Here is a 17,683-nt window from a genome sequence, read left to right as displayed (position 1 = left end):
GGCTGAACCATGGAGTATCTCGCTATCGTGCCAACTCAGATGTTTGAATTGGAGTATGCAGAGAAAAAGAACATACAGGAGGAGGTTGGACACATTTCCGCTGGCAGATAAGAATATGCTTAGTCACTGCAACCCCAAATAACGCTTGACACCTAAACACAGTACTTACTACCCATTACTGGAGGACACTTTCAACCATGCCTTATCCACATGAGCCCCTTACCCCTTGTTGGGCACGCGTGACTGAAATGAGCCTCAACCCAGGTCAACTTGAAAAATATGAATTTTCTGTCCTAAAATCAGACTAGATTATAAAAAAATGAAAAGTAAAACACACTTAACCCAACTATCAATAAATACCCAAGTGCAAAACCAATTATGTCAAACAAATAATGTATATTGAAAGGTGCTAACAGGCATGCTGCTTGCTGCAGCAGAGATGTTGGCCACTACCACAGCCATATTTCCCACAATTAGCTGCTCTCACAGGTGTACCTTCCTCGGTTGGATGGACTTGACAGCCCTCCGAATCTATGTACTAGAGTTACATAGATATTTGAGGCTACTTCCTGCTTTCCACGTGTTTTTTGAGTCATATGTGCACATGTGCAAGGGTCCCCACTCATTGTCAACCCATGTTAGCAATCTTGCAGTTTTAGGCCATTGGTCCTTGCATTCTTTCTCCACGTTCATTACAACATCTTCGCATTGTCCTGTTAATGCCAATGTCTTACACACAACCACTCCATCAACCCGTCCTTGAGGAGTGAGTACTGCTCCTTCAATTCGTAGTTGGCCTCTTTCCTAGCATTCTCGTCTCTACTCCCCAGTCTTGTCTTCACATTGGAACATCTTATTTTCTTCTATCTTGATTCCTGATCCATTTCTTCCAGGTTGGTCATGCTTTATTATTCACTGCTTTGTTTCTTGGTGTTCTCTTGGCTTCGTATATTGTACATAATTGTCTTCTCTTTCAGTAGTCGTTTTATTCAACCATACTATGGATGCTGTTCTGCCTTGGAATTCTCATCTTGTCGTGCAAAGTGCAAGGTGCATCAGTCAATGTGCCTTTCTCACTGATAATTCTGTTGCTTTCATCTGACCACTTCTCCCCACCTTTTTCATATGTTGATACCATAGGTTATTTTTTAAATAAATGTAATTGTCAAGATATGTTTTTATATCTTCATGGTTCTCCTCAAAATCCCAATTAAAACAAAATAGACCAGTTATATTGTAAAACAGGCTATCTCCAGCTCTATCTGGTACGATAATAGATGGCTAATGGACACCCTCCATATATGCAGATGTCCCATTGAAATTTCCCATGTCTACTTTATCATTTATGACATTTCTAAATACCCTAATAATAAGGAGACAAACACAAATCATAATACCAAATGATATCACCATCAATATTCCATGAAGATCTATTGACTTTCTGGATGGTAGTGAATTTCAGAAATTTTGAAACCTCTCATTTTCTTTAATATGGACATTTTTTAATCTTATTTTAATCACTTTCATATCAGAAACTGTAATATAATTGTGGATATCACTCTCCAAACAATATAATTATTCTTGGAATCTCCAGAAAACAGCCCTGGATAAGACTGTAATATGTACAGAAAAATAGCTATAAAGAGTGTTTGTATTGTCACTATAATAGATAGCAGATAGCACAGCCAATGAATATGTCTTCTCTTCAAACTCCGGATTCTTCTATTATTGTCTTTTATCTTATCTAAAAAATGTTCCAGTATAGCTACAAGTCTATTTTCTCCTTATCGATTTCCGAAAATGTTAATCCCTAATCTAAAGGATTGATATGCTCATCATTCTCTTTATCCTGGCTTCTGGCCATTGAACGAGTCCGTATGCACGGAACTACTTTTCTTGCTTCACTGTGGGCAGTTACAGGAGGAGTCAGTGTTTTGCCTTTATAGGGTTTGTTTTGAAGTAGATGCAGTCATGCACTCTTTCGCCTTAATTTCACTGCTGTGGGCTAACTTCTTTCACTTCATTTGGCCCCTGAAAGTGGGGCGTACTCTCGGTGTGTACAAATTTGCACAACAGCACCTGGTCACCTGGATACAAACATGAGGGCTTTAGCAATTCTTCTGTTTCAAGAGGTTGGTTGTCTTTATCGATACTTTGTGACCCCTCCCTTCTGTTCTTGACCTGTTGAGAAATGAAAGAAATACTTGCAGTCATTGTTAAGTAATCATGCATCACATCACCTAATGCCTTTGCTACCCTGCGGGAATCAGCTATTATCCTTGTTGGAGGAGCAAGTGGGTTTCTCACACAGCGTCCAGTTACCAACTCATGAGGAGTTAGATTGTGATCTGAGCCAGGTTGATTTCTTGACGCATGCAGTGCAAGGGGCTGGCAATGTAGCCATCCTTTTTTAAGCTTATTTTGAGCTTTGCAATTCTTTCCTTTAATAATCATTTTAATCTCTCACAGGTTCCATTCTCCTGTGGGCAGTATGCAGAAAAATGTATGTGTATTACTTAATAGGAGAACTATATGTTCAAACAGCTCATTTTCAAAATGTGTTCCATTGTCAGACTGCAAAACCTCGCACACCCCCCACCTGCGGAACACCTTGCGTACAAGGAATTTGGTGGCACTCGAGGCACCCGGGTGCGTGCTTGAACCTGTCCTGATCCATTTACGACTGCTAGGGTCAATATGAGAATTAATGCTTCAATAAGCCTATCCAATGGGGCTGCATGTTGCAATGGAGTGCTGTCTGCACATAGGAAGCCCCTCCTTTCCAGCGTAAAAAACATGCATGTACAGTTGAGATTACATAGGCGGAGTCAGAGTACACTCACTTCCTCATCCTCAAATCTCTGCAGAACCAGTAATTCTGCAGCCCGTGCTGAATAATTCGAAGACAATCTGATACTCGTTACTAACTCAAATTCACCTTCTCAATTCAGCTTTATTACCGCTGACCCAGTATGCCTTTCCCCAGTTTTTGGGTCAATTTCTGAGGAACTATCAATAAAAACAACTCCCCCCTGCTAAGGGCATTTTCTGTCATTATAGCATTCAGATACGTTGTGCAATCATGTAAATAATCATCCTATCCAACTAGTTCTGCTATAAATGTTGCTGGATTTACTGTCTTACATCTAACAATTTTGATCGCAGGGTTTGAAATAATCACCTTATACCCAGATGTTCTTTGTGTGGTCAATGCATTTTTGGGGTTCCCTAAAATCACAAATAATGCATGTTATACAAATAATGTTATTGGGTACCCCATTGTTATACTGAAGTTTTTCAATTGCAAATGTAGCAGCAGCTAAAGTTTGCTCACAAGGATAATGTCTCTTCAAAACTGGATCTAAAATTCCACTGTAATAAGCCAAAGGTTTGTCTCCGTGTCCTAATGTTGTCTTCTGTGTGAGGACTGTAGTTATAAAATCTCCATTTGAATGAGAAAATAAATACAATTCTTCATTATTATCTGGGTTCTCTAACACAAGGCCTGTACTGATTGCCTTTTTTAATTGTTTAAATGCTTCAGTCATTTCATCTGTCCATGTTATTGGGCTTTTGTGCACCTCATCGAAAACCCAGACTCTGCAGTAGTTGCATAAGCCTAGAAACTGTTGCATTTCCCTCACTGTTTTAGGTGCTTCGGTTTTCATGATTGCTTCTGCTCTTTCAGGTGTCACTTTTCTCCCTTTGTAAGGGATCAACTGTCCTATGCACAAGGCCTCTTCCTGATAGTATTGTAACTTCTCTTTGTATAACTTGTATCCTTTCTCTGAGAGATTAGTCACAAGTTTAACTAAGTCTTATTTGCATCTTTCTTCTGTCTCACTGCTCACCAAAATGTCATCCACACACTGGATTATTGCCCTTTCGAATTGGACATTACCCAGGTCCATCTGGAGGACTCTGCTAAAGATTGAAGGGGACTCATAGTACCGTGGGGACAAACGAGTATGTTTCAGGCGGATCGTTCTATAGTCTTCATGATGGGGAATTGAAAACAATATTTTTTTTGAATCTATAACTGTTTAATATTTAACCTTAGATGGCTTTTACACAGTATTGTCACAGGATTTTAAACTAAAGGTAACTCAGCTTCGACTTTATTGTTTATGGGGTGAAGGTCCTGTATAAATCTCCATGAACCCCCCATTGATTTCCCCACATGTTACACAGCGTGTTACATGATGAATCTGATGGCACTAATATGCCTTGCTCCATTAAAGCAGACATGGTCTCAAATATACTTTAATCCCCCTCTCTGGGCATAGGATATTGCTTAGCTCATGGCAAAAGGGCTCCTGAATTGAGTTTAATTTTAACTGCACCTATCCATTGTAATAGACCCACATCAGGGCTTGTGATCCATACAATCTTTGGCACTTTTTCTAAGTCCTCCTGGAAAAATGACAGTCTTCTTTTTGGTAACACCATTCTCTGCAGTATTTCTATATTCTCTACTTTAATCCAATAAGTGATACTTATAAAGAACACTAGTTCATCATCAGAGTAGTCATCTCTAAATAGTACTTCGTCTGTAAATCTGTCAGCCTGTATCCTTCACTGAGGTGTATCACTGTTCTTTATCATCTTCCTTCATTATCTGTCCCATGAAGCACCACTCTTTCTTCTCTGACCACTGCTGCTTCTAACTCTAAGGGGATAATCTGTCCTTCCTTGTCATTCATGGGAATCTATCTCTGGCCTAAAAAATAATTCCTCAGGTATTCTCAATATTTTGTCTACCAATCTGGGTAACCAACCATGATAATAAGACAGTCACTCCATACAAAAATACCTCTGGTTCTAAAGAAAATCCTCATAATACCTACTGTCCTGTAAAGGCTGATATAAACTCTCCCACATTCATATAATGTATCCTTGGAGTAGAACAAAATAGTCCTTCACCAGTAAAGGATATTGTCATGTTAAGCTTGTCATCAGGTCACATCCTAATATGTTAACTGTCATCTGCCTAGAATAATATTCCTGTAGCTCTTTATTATTTTGTGGGCATAACCCATTCCCCCTCTTGGAGCTTGCCAATTCTGTTGCATGCTTCCTCTGCTTCTGCATGTTCTAACTATTTGCCCTATTCTTCAGCAATTCCAGCATTGTTGCAGCGGTCTGCCATTAAATCCTCCTGTTCTCTGGGGTTTTGAAATCCACCTCGTCCTCCTCCTCTAGACCTGTTCCCTCTTCCCCTTGGGCAAAAGTTGTACCCACTCTGATCTGTGGGATACCCTGCGATATTTTTCTGCCCTGACTGCATCTTCTGTGTCACCCCTCCTACATTACCCGTCAATACCACTCCCTCTATGACAATTTTTGACAATTTATTCTGGACTAACTTTGCTTCCTCCTGCTTTCTATTATCAGCTTTCTTTTTATTCTTCCTGCATTAATCAGCAGTGATGCATGATTGTCAATTGTATTTCTGCCCATGGCTTTGCTTCCATTCCCACCTGTTTCTTCAATTGCCGATGCACTGGCTCGGGCAGCCTCTGATACAAAATGTGGTCAAATAATGCTACTGTTTTATCCCATGGTTCACGAGTCTCCTGACGCCATCTGTCTTGAATATTTTGAATATAAGCAACAGGGTATTCATCCTCCCCCATTTTCCTGGTCATAAACGCACCCATGTCTGATGTATCAGGGTATTGCACTCTAAGTACCCACCATACATCTTCTCTGAAATTATTAAATGGCGGTTCATCGTGTCTCATGTTTTCTGCAGTCACGCCTGCGTATCCAGCTCATCTCCAAATGTCGTCAGCTCTCTCCCCTTTGAGAGCTGCTAGCAAGCCTTTTATGTTACCTAGAGATAGCTTCATTCCTGATGTCGTTCTCTTTAAATCATAAATCCATGTTCCCGATCCATAGGTCAAACTTGGCAATTTACATCTTACATTGTCTTTATCCATCTATGGCTATGGTATATATTGTGGTCGTCCTCCCGCCTTCTCCAATAATGCGAATTGCCTATACACCTCATCTTCCAGGCTGGGTTAGTCTTACATGTTTGTCTCCCTCCTGGTAGTAATCTTAGTCTGCTTACATAAGGCAGTGATATGTCCCCTGTACTATACAATCGTGCTTGTGGTTGCTCAGTATATGGTGTTGGTTCTGGTGTTTTTTCTTTAGTGTCCTCCAGGTCTGACCATTTTACCCCTTTTTCTACACTTGGTTCTTTTGAAAGCGTGCATGAGCACACTCTTCTGCACCATCTTGTTCTCCTCCCTTTCTTCATCTGACATCATTATACCCCAGCTCATGTGGCTGTTGTCCTTCACTGCATCATCGAGATCTAATCTGTTTAAAGACAACGTTCCGTACTCGTCTGTCATGACGTCATCTAACCTACTCCAGTTCTCCTCAATAGAGATCATGCTGTGTTCTCTTGGGCTTTATGCCCGTCTTTGTCCCTTATTTGCCTGGATAAATTCTGCATGCTGATCTCAGCATTCCTTGCAGCTCCGTAAGAGGATGCTGTGACCCTCTCTCTTCTTCCAATCATTCTCGTGCATCAATCGGCAGTATGCTTCTATGACATAAATATTGGGTCTCGTCATATTTTAATCCCCTACTCTTGTTAATTTCTTCTTCTCTTCTCATCTCCCTCAGTTCATCTTCCTATCGCCTTCTTTGTACCCTGTGTACTTTCATTCTTTGAGCTTCTATCTCTTCTAATTACTTCTCTTCTAATCTCTCATTTGCTTTCCTTGCCTCATATCTCTTTTGTTCTTCCCTTCTTTATTCCTCTCTTCATTGTATGCTATTTCCTCTTCCTTCTCTTTCTTTTCCCGCACTTCTCTTTTCTCTCTTTCTCAAACCCCATCCGTGCCCTTATCGTCTAAATTAAGCAATATTTGTCCTCCCATCCATTCATTCTTTGCTATGATTATTCCCTTAGCTTTATCCTTTATTTATTTCTGTTTCTTTGCTTCTTCCTCTCCATTTGTCTATCTTGCCTGTCCTTTCTCTCATCACACTGTTTACTTTCATTGCATGTTGATATATCTTTGCATTCTCTGCTTTTGCCCTCTTCTACATTATCCTCGCAACTATAAGCGGGGGATACATATGCTGGATTAACATACCTCACTGAGAATTATAAGGGGCAAAATCCATCTCCTCTCTATCTACGATCTTATCCACAGGAGGGTCAAGGAGAGCCAAAAGCGTTTTTTTCCTCCCCTTTATGTTGATTGAGCATCCACTCCCTCTCGGCTAGATCTACTTTCTCACACTGGTACATCTTCCACAATTGTAAAATGGCCAGCCTTTTCTGTAAATACTTTCCCTTATATGTGGCATGCAAAGAAGTTGTCATATGCCACAATATGGTTTTTTGACAATGAACCCTCCAAAGGCCATGGCATGAGCGTCTTATTAGTCGTGCCTCGGTCACATTCCTAATGATATTTCCTTATCTTCATTGTTTATCTTGGCAATGTCCTACACAGATGTAAAAGAGGAGTGTCCCCCATGCTGATGAGTCAATTTCGACCGTCAATACTTACCCGTCCTTTGTTCAATTCTTTGTTTATCAAATATACCACTCCTATCAATTGGCACAGGCACCATCAATCACTGTTTATAATCATAAAAAACATATTTTAACTACTTACTTTTTTCATTTAAACATTTATACAATAATGTTCTTTTTGCTCCTTCATTTTTACCAAGTTGTTTTATTTCGTTCTTTTATTTTTAGTATTTTAAGAGTCTCTTCTTTATTTATATATTAATTTCCTCTAATTTCAACCCTCCTGATTGTGGTCAATCTCTTTGTCCAAATTGTTCACCAATTGACATTTTTATAATCCCACACACGTGCACTTTTTAATTTTTACTGTGTACACCTTCCTTTACTATTTTAGTAAATGTATCCTATATCCATTTCATTTCATTTCAGAGTTTACACACACTTCTGCGGGCCTTGCCTCAGGAATCCTTAACACCCCTATTTGGAGTTTTTACTTTAGTGCATACTTGGAATCAGGAATCGAGGTATCTACTTCTTCTCTTTATAATCTCCCTCAAAAAGAATCCTGTTACTTTGTATGCATATTATTTACAACAAAATCCCTCCCTCTATTATTTCCACCTTTGTTCTACTTATATTCATGACTCAGCTCGAGTCCCTCGACATCGACTCTCCCTCAACCGACCAGTTTGCTTTCCATCCACGAAGCACATGCAGGGACCGGACAGGAATTTCATCAAAAGGGCACTTGCCAACCAGATTTTCTTGCATGTGACTCTGCACACCAATCTCCACAGGAAGGTCTGCGGTCTTCTGGCTAATGGCAAGAGCAGTCAAGTGTCCAGGGGTCTGGATCTGGCCTAGGTCGATTAGACATGAACCCTCTGCACCGCCACCAAAATATTCTCTAGCACCTTGTAGCATCTTTTGTGCTAGATGGAATTACAAATAAAGATGCCAGAGCAAATATTTGGACAGTCTCAAGAAATATGGCAAAGTACTATACTACTTTATTTTCATTTAATAAAGCAGGGAGAACTGACAGGCATCGGACTGATGAATTAGCACTCACAACTTAGCTTGATTGCATAGAGGTCTTATACCCCAATATGCGTCACCTATGACGTCATTCTATGTGAGAAATTATAAAACCTAATGAGGGAAGGGATTGGTTAAGGGAGCATATCTACGTATAGAACATATACAAATTAATACAGAAGTGGTGTGTCGCCAATGATCTCTGCCTTGATGCCAGTAAGACTGAGATTCTTCTCATGGGCACACCCGCTCCCTCCTTTCCTGTCACCCTGTGGCCGGCCTCTCTTGGCCCTCTTCCTGCTCCCACCTGCGAGGCTAAAAACCTCTGGGTCATCTTCAACTCCACACTCTCCTTCTCTTCTCACATCTCTGACATCTCTCAGAAATCACACTATCAGCTGCACCTCCTCAGAGGTATTCTTCCTTTCCTCTCCTTCCCCCAGTAGCGTATTGTCTCCAGAGCTCTGGCTCTCTCTAGGCTGGACTACTACAAAAGCCTCTTTCTAAATCTGCCTGCTTCTACTCTCCGCCCGCTGCAACTCATCCAGAACAAGACTGTGAGACTTGTCCTTGGCCTCAAGCCCAGGGTCGTATCTCTCCAGCACGGAAATCTCGGCACTGGCTCCCAATGGCTGCGAGGATTAAGTTCAAAACCCTCTGCATTGTCCACAAGGCCTTCTGGGGCCTGAGGCCTCAATACCTTCAACTCTCTCTTACTAAATATCTTCCTTCACAAGCTCTTCGCTCATCCGCCTCCAACTCCCTCAGGGTCAGTCGCTTCTCCAAGCAACGAGTTGGTGGTAGATCTCTTTCTTCTGCTGGGGCCTTCCTCTGGAACAGCCTCCCTACCTCCCTGAAACTTGAGGAGAACCACATGTGGTTCCGGAAGCACCTCAAAACCTTCCTCTTTGCTTCTCCTTTCTCTCCTTCTCTCCCCTGTTAAACTCCTGGCTGAACTGAAACTGCACTGGTTACCTGGCTACCCTCTGATCTTGGTCCCAGGTCCCCTCGCCCACCAATTGCACACTTGCACTGCTTGGCAACCCCTGCACTTGGGGAATGTTTTCTGTATCCCTACAGTCCCCTACCAGCACTTGACACTGACACCTGATGTCCACACTTACCCTTGCACTTGCCACCAGCTGGGCGCACTTTTTTTTATTGCTGTTATTTATTCTATTTATTTTCTATTGTTGATCCCATGTACTGCACTTTCCTCTGCCCCTTTTCCCCCTGCACTTTTCCCCTTCCCACTTCCCCTGCACTTGCGCGATCTCAATGACACCTGGCCTAGTGAGATCATTGTCTCTGTCTTCCCTCTGTTCCCCCTCCCTTGCCTCTTCGAGCTATGAAACTCTTGCGTATAGGCGTGTTACAAATGCCATATCATATAATTGGCTGCCACTTGTCTGTAGGACACGCCTTGAACTACCCCTAAATACGTATAGTACTGATTGTAGTGGACAAACTACCAGAAGATTGGTCTATGCAACAGTCCATGTTACGTTGCCCCTTAGACCCACTGCTTGGTTGGCATGCTATCCCAACCTTGGACTTTTGGCTCTTTAGAAGCACGTACGTGAAACGATACCTAGGTGTTTTGAATTGTGTCAGATTACACCGCATTTTCCCACTGAATCCATCATCCTTCATCGGTCCGCCATAAACCAAAGTCTTCCGCCTGTACTTGAACTTGCAGCTGCTCACTGTCCTGGAACTTTTGAGAGAGTGTGAGCACACCACTATCTTCGTCTGAGGCTCTAATGAATTTCCCTGATCTATGACTTCTGAGTCACATGTGAAGAGACCACAAATGTGTCCATTTCAGCCTCTTATTTACTGTTATTTGATTCAATTATGCAGCGTGTTGTTGCTCCTCTTGGCCTCTAGAGACTTGCTTACTCTACCTTACAGAGACTTCATACAATTTTATTTACCCAATAATTTGTCCGTTACAGATGTTTTCTTCTTTAATCTAAGAGAAATGTGCCCTTCGTTCATAGCTTATCCCGGTAAACTCTCCTTTTGCCTTGCAATTATTCCTTAAAAAACTATCCTTGAACCTAGGCCAACCTAGCCTTCCTGTTGTTTTGCACACAGAGCTTTCCAGCCTCTCCTGATTCTGCAGCCTTGGTCTGTCTCGGAGGTAGCTTGGTTGAATTCGACATGAGCCAGTGTCCATTTTTCTATCATGGCCGTCCTTGCCACGTCATATATTCCTCTACAGCAAGCCTCTATATGTTTCTTTTCTACCTTGGGTTACTGCATATTTACAGTTATTGACCAGTAAGTTACTTCATCTTCTTTGTGTTCATGATTACTTTAGCCTTAGGCACATACTTCTCTTGGTTCTTCAGTTACATCATCACTCTTGAGTATTTTCATATTGTTTCAGCATAGGTTTATATATCCTCTTCATGACATCACTCTGCATACATCAGTATTCACTTTAACGTTCCATGATGTCCATAGGCGTGAGCTGACATCCTTCCATGCAGCATCCTTACATGCTTTCAGTGCGGCAGTACATTCTGTAGGACTGCCTGACTTCATATCATCTCTCATACACAGTGTGGTTTAGGCATAACACACGGTTTCCCACATATTGCCCTTTTCCTGCTTTTTCATTATGGCAGCAATGCGGGGGGCGGCAGCTCGGGTAAATGTGTTCACCTGCTCCTCTACAAAATCAAATTCATTAAATGGCAAAGCAGTAGTGTGCACTAGGCCTCAATTCTATCCTATGACCATAAATCCTGAATGTAATAAAACATAGCGGAAATGCAATTCACTAATAGCAAAGCCTAAAACTAATATGATTGAAATGGTGGAGATGCTCACTTTAATATTGCCCACATAGTTCATATCTCCTTTTACGTTTGCAATGTTGTGCCTGAATCTTTACAAGAGACAGAGAAAAGCCCCAGAGAGCGGAGAATAGCAAGAAGCTGCAGAGTGGCGAGAAAGAGGGAGAAATGTCATGGATACGGGAGAATACTAAGAAGCCCCATAGTGGTGAGGAAAAGTGAAAAAAAAGCCCTGAAGAGGGCAGCATGCAGAGAAGCCACATATTGTGGAGAAAAAGTGAGAAAAGCTCCAGAGAAGGGAGAATACAGAGAAGTCCCAGACTGTGGACAGGAAGTGAGAAAAGTCCTGAAGTGTAGAGAGATCCGAGATACACCACAGTAGGGAGATAGAGTGAGATGAGCCCCAGAGTTGGGAGACCAGCAAGAAACCCCAGAATGGGTGAACCACCAAGAAACCCCAGAGAGGGGTGAAAGAAAGAACAGAGGCACACACTGGAGAAAGAAGGAAGAAAACCCAGGGTGGGGTGGGAGAGAGAAAGACCTGGCTTGAGCCCCGGGATGACTAAGCGAAACAAAACAAGAGAGGTGAATGCTGGAAGGTTCAGAATTAATCTTAAACTCTGGCATTGGTCTGGGAAACCCTCCAGACCACCATTCTTTGCCTGCTAAGCCATTACAAAAGGGGAAATACCTTATGCAAGTCAGGCTTGGTCCCATCCCAAAAGAGCACCAGGATGACACTTCAGCAGTAAAAGAACCTCACGCTTGGGACTGTTCACATAGGCAAGAGCCAATGGTAAAGAGACACACGGGTGGTAGCCATAAGCCTGTAGCTGCCCTTTTTTGAGCAGTGGTTCAAATTCCGTCTTGGTTAGTATATGTTTTCCTTGGAAATACGGATAAGAACTAAATAAGAATATGATTTGGGACAGAGAAGTGCATTTCTGTTAAGCCAGCTTGACATCCTGATAATCAACTCCTTTGATTCTCTTTTGTGTAGATAGTGATTAGCAGGAGCAGCTAGGGACAGTCTTCATTTTCTTTCTTTAAAGAGAAAAATATAAAATCATGTGAGAATCATGCCTCCTTGTGCATCTCCTGATTCTGACTTACCACACTCTCCACACCACGGCACACATTGTCTCCAGGACTCCTATCTTACTACTCCTTCTTTTCTTTCTGCCACTTCTCTCACACTGTGACCCTGGCACCATCCCACCTTGCCCTTTTCACCTTTTGAATATTAAGAACTCTGGATCCAAGTACTATTTGCTGATTGCTCACTCATGGTAATATTAGCGATAAGTTCCTCAACAGAGGGATTTTCTGGAGAGTAAAGCTCTCCTGTGTTTGTCCTGATGTGCAAGCTTTTCTTTCCCACCTACACATTTAATCTCTACAATCCCCCATTGGTGGTTTTTGTTGTGGGTCAGCTCAGAGTAAGTTTGACTCCAAGATGGCTACCTGCCTATAACTCCAGCTAGTCTGTACTACAAAATGTGGAATATTTTTATACACACCAAAGCGCCACACTGCACCCCTTTGCCAATGGGGAAAGAAAACTGTCAAAAATGGAGGAAACAACCCTGTGCCAAATCTGCAAAATTGCGCATGGTTCACAAACCACAAAAGAGCTGCACACCATGGCACACACACAGGCAAAGTTGGTGTTAAAACAGGAATCACTGCTGTCATCTGTCATCTGTCACCTGTCACCTGTGACCTGAAACAAGGCCACAGAAGGCCAGAATCCGAAAAATTCAGTCATTTTCCCCAGTGAATTATTGAAAGGAAAGAGTGCTGAAATCATGGATTCTCCAGGCAGTCGGAGGAATCCAGGCCTCCCTGCCTGGCAGCTGCTTCATAAAATGAGCTGTCAAAGCCAGTTTAGATATGTTTCTGTTTCCTGATCAAAATGTCAAAATTCACCGATTTAAAGCATGTTTGTGAAGGGCTAACTTTTTTAAAATGTCCAAATCCCTTATAAACTGTGCTTGTATTTTATATATGAACTGAAAAGACTTTAATGTATAGGAAGCGAATCAACTATTTAATTCTGATCTGACAGCCTACCCTGGGAAGATTTACATTTTAGCTTAACACTCAGTTGCTACTGGAAGGCTTAATGGCTGCTTAATGGTTCCTGCATGATGAAAACAAAGAAAGCCTTAGACATTTTTCTCCTGGCTGACCCAAGGACAAAGGAAGGCTTGGACAACCATCCTCCTAAAGGAGGGGCAGAATGTGGAGGAGGTTTCTCAGTGAACTTCAAAGGACCTGGCATTTACTCACTTGGGAAGTAAGAAAAAAGCCTGGATTGGATTTTGAATGGAAATTACTTGTCTTTGCCTCAGAACTTCATGACATTTAACATGGCAGCCAAAATAAGTAGACAGGTGAAAAATACAAACTTATAAATCTGAACGCATGCTAGACAGTTGGAGATGTGGTAGGAGTTCATACTACATAAGGAACCAAAGATACACTAAACAACTGATTGTGGCAAAACTATTAAAGTTGCAAGCTTAAAATTGTATGTACATGATCCACTGATCAGCGCCCAGAGGTGTATCGAATAAGAAATGATTAATCCAAACCGTTATGGTGAAAATTGGTAAAAATCTGTAGAATGAGAAAGACAGCTCGTACAAGGACGGGGATTGAATGTGAATGTAGACAATCAAATATGAAATATATGTGTCCAATTGTATTAAGGTACATAATGTTAGAAATGTACATGTGTGCAAGAGTTATGTTTTGGTAAAAATCAAGGTGGGAGTTCCTAAATCCTGTCATATTGATGACAGCTCTGTTCAGACTGCCAACCAGAACAAAGCACATGCCTGTAGCCACTCACAGACATCGGATCTGTTTTTGAAGTTCTGCCCACGCCATAAACTTTGTAATGTATAAATATAGGAGTTTCACTACACATAGGAACACACTGCTTCCAGAACACACTGCTTCCAGAACCCATCCAGATTTATGTGCAGCACCTTGATCCAGAACTCTTCATCTTCTAGCTGACTCCAGAATTCTTTAAAAGATCCAGATTTCCTTGCAGAATCCAGATTTTGGCATTGCAGTACTCTTGTCATCCTGACCCAATTGCAAACATACAGAACTTAAAAGTATAATTCTGATTCAGCTTGGCTTGCTACCATTAAGGCTTGCCCGCTGAAACTTGCATCCTGCTATCTACTGTGTCCAGTAACCAGAAGGGGCCCCTCCAAATCCAGTCTGAGGAGCAGTCCAAAATTGACCAGAACCACGCCGCTGATCCAAATCCCTCCAGAGGTGCCCTGCTGCCGGTAGACCTGATACACCCAATGACCAGAGCTGATGGTCCAATTTAATCACAAAGGACTCAAAGTATAACAGGAAGAACAGTAACCCATAGCATATCTATATTGTATCATCCCAATCTCAACCCAACCCATCTTTAATTCAGAACCATAGTATTGTTAGAATCCTTCTTGCGCTGGTTTTTCTCTCATCTGTGTTACAAAACCATAACTCCCTAGTGAATTCAACTAACTAAAGTAAACCCCAGAAGAAATTGAGGACCCATCATGTGAATGGTTGCGCTGACCACGTAGCCGTGAAGATTCATGTGTGGTCTCTTCTTTTTCATAGTGATTAATCTTGTATAAGAAAACCTATCTATCATTTTTAGAACCAAATTCCTGTTTAATTTTTGCACATATTTTGCAAAAACGCCACTCACTAAAACCTCTATAACTTCTTCAGTTTTAAAGATAGAAACTCTCACTGATACCTAAGACCTTTAGCTACATCCTCAACTAAAAACCGCATTGCGGAACAGTGAATTTGCAAAGTTCAAAAGTTTACCCGTGTCATTCTCCCATTTCAAAGTGCTTCTTCCATCCCATCCTGATCTGAAGTGCGTGCTGTTGTTTATATTATAGCTCATGTGTGTTAGGACCTGTTTAGTGTTTCTTTCCTTAGAATGTGTCTCCATTTATGCATTTTTGCACCTTTTGCATAATTTTACAAAGCCATTCTTACCTGACAGTTTAAAGGTGTCAGTTGCCCAAAACGGGTTTTCTCTCTTGTTTGGGGAGGGAAGATTGCCTATAAACTCTAGAACTTGTTTTTCATTCTTGAATACCTGCTGGTTACTCACATTGGTGTAGGATTGCCCATTTGTATTTAAACAAAACTTTGCAGGGGGAATCTTAACCTAAACGCTATCCGTGCAGAAAACAAACTGTTCTTTTTCCAGTGTTTTCTATTTTTCATCATTATAAGTTAATTCAATTGCTTTGCTTAGTTTCTGAATCTGAATTGTATTGTCACCCTTTGGGTGATTGCTGGCCCATATATATATATATATATATATATATATATATATATATATATATATATACACATACATATATATATATATATATTAAACTTATGTGTGATTGGAATATTAAATAAATAAAATAAATATTTACCCTTACAAACTAGCCTGATTCCTGGTTCAATGTGACCTGGGGGGTATTTTGAGACGGGTGTAATATGAATGGTATATCATTCCGAATATTGAACTTATAGAAAAAACAAAAATAAGGGTTTCATTGTGTGCTACATGCTAGGTGAGACCTGGGTGAGTGCCTAATTGAAATTCCTTACAAACAATGAGGTCCGACTTCTGGCTCTGTCTAAGCCCTTTGCGCAGAACTCAGACAACCTTTATTAAGAATTCAATGCAGCAAATAGTTTTGGTGCAGTGCTTTAGGTATGCTTCGATAACCTGTAGTAGATACTTCCCATGTTTGATTGTTCCTGTTCCTTTCTTGACCTATGCCCCTCCCTCTGTTTGGCCTCTTAACCATCTTCCCCCAGATTCTCTTCCAAGTTTCTACTATTATGCCATTTTCTGTAAACAAGTAATTAAATTCTTATCCTGGCACTAGTCCTCTTCTCCTTTATGCAAAACCAAAATTATTCATTCTGAAACCTGGGACGAGCCTTACATGTGTCTCCTTGGAGTGATATACATCGCAACCCGGCTAGGAGTCTAGGAGTCTTTTCTCATTCAGGCTTTTCTTCTTCCAATTGAGTGTTCCACTTGGGGTCTTCTGTTTCCAAGTAGTATTTTATCTGGTGGTGTGGTGGGGTTCAGGAGTGAGGGACCTTACCGCTATACTCAACATCATCAGAAAACATCTCAGTTAAGACACATCACTAACAGATTGCAGCACCACCAACTCAATGAAAGCATGGATCAGGTCCAGGAACTAATACGAGTGGATCAGACACTAGCCACTGAGATGCCATGTCTTTCGACTGAAAATGCTACGCTTTGTCAGGCATTGGCCATTAGAGATGTGCTAACCCTGGATCCTCCACTTGGGGACCTAGCCTGTGGAAAATATGCTGGTGCACCCAAGAAACTCTGAGAGTTTTAAGACACCTGTATTTTCTAGTTCACGTTTAAACCTCGTCAATTTTCCACAGCAAATGCCAAGGTTGGAGTTATTACCACTAACGTCTGTGGTAACCCTCTACCCCGGGCTACCTACAGCCCCTTATTTGAAACTTACCAGGGACATCTGGCAGTTTTAAAAGAGATATTTACCACCCTCAATTCTCATATAAAGATTCATCTGATTTTCTTATCGAGCATTGAGGGAGTACCAAGCCTTCAAACGGATTTTACTTCAGCAATCTTATCTTATGGGGACTGTGTCTGGTATTGTGCCTTTCCTGCACAGGGAGCTCGAATATCTCTGAAACAAGTGCAGTAAAAGCAAACACAGAGGAGTGCAAATTTGCAGGAACATAAGACAGTTACAGGCTGTGACACGCAAGTTGCTGGACGCCTAGTCAGAGTGCACGGCCGACTGCAAGGTTTTTAAAAAACAAGAATACGAGAGAATCTAATTAGACTAGCTTGGTGTTATTGTTGTAAAAGGGTAATAAGGACCCGACATGAGTATGAGCAAATAAGCATCAAAATCCATTGTTTAGAGTAGGCGGTATATTGTACGGCTCCTAGTAGCATAGTAGCATAGTAAATAAATGTTGTGCCATGGAAGTGATGCAAACTATGTGTTCATTTCCACTCCAGGTCTTAACTGAACAGAAAGGTGTTTCGCTGCTTGCTAACCCCTGAAGAAGTTCTAGATATTGTTGAGAATTAGTGAAAGAATGAAACATGTTGGGCACATGATGGTTATGTATACCTGGAAGAAGGTCTAGCTAACAACTGCACCTTTTGCACAGGTGTGGTTTGAGGTTTACATTGTACACTGAGTCACTTTAGCACTTTCCACTTTAAATGTTTTTAAGTGGATGCGTGAGATCATACAAATGTAAA

The sequence above is a fragment of the Ambystoma mexicanum genome, chromosome 4q, assembly GCF_040938575.1.
Source record: "Ambystoma mexicanum isolate Mex_15411 chromosome 4q, UKY_AmexF1_1, whole genome shotgun sequence".
Classification (NCBI taxonomy): domain Eukaryota; kingdom Metazoa; phylum Chordata; class Amphibia; order Caudata; family Ambystomatidae; genus Ambystoma; species Ambystoma mexicanum.
This window is presented reverse-complemented; position numbering follows the sequence as displayed.